This window comes from Penaeus monodon, chromosome 21 (genome assembly GCF_015228065.2).
Source record: "Penaeus monodon isolate SGIC_2016 chromosome 21, NSTDA_Pmon_1, whole genome shotgun sequence".
NCBI lineage: Eukaryota > Metazoa > Arthropoda > Malacostraca > Decapoda > Penaeidae > Penaeus > Penaeus monodon.
Window position 1 is genome coordinate 14,749,323 of NC_051406.1, and position 365 is coordinate 14,749,687.

Sequence of the window (365 nt, forward strand, 5' to 3'; positions counted from 1 at the left end):
TTTCTCTCCCTCCTCCCACTCCATTCACTATCTCTGCGTCCCGGTTCTCTCTTTCTTTGTATGTATCCGTCTCTGTCTAGCTATCCTACTTGTGCACGAACATACGTGGGTATATATGCATATATTTGTGCATGAGTTTCCCGGCCACACGTGCTCGTACTTGTGAATATGGTCCTCATCTAACAAGCATGACGGGTAATTCTGCGTCTGCGAAATGACCTGAGTGACTAACCGTTGAGAGGCAGAGCAGTCGTAAAATGTTAACGAATTAACCGTAATATCAAGGGAATTTACTCGTGGCGGAGATCTGATTACGGTTAGGCACATACGCACACGAAAACACACATGTATGTACCCACACGTAT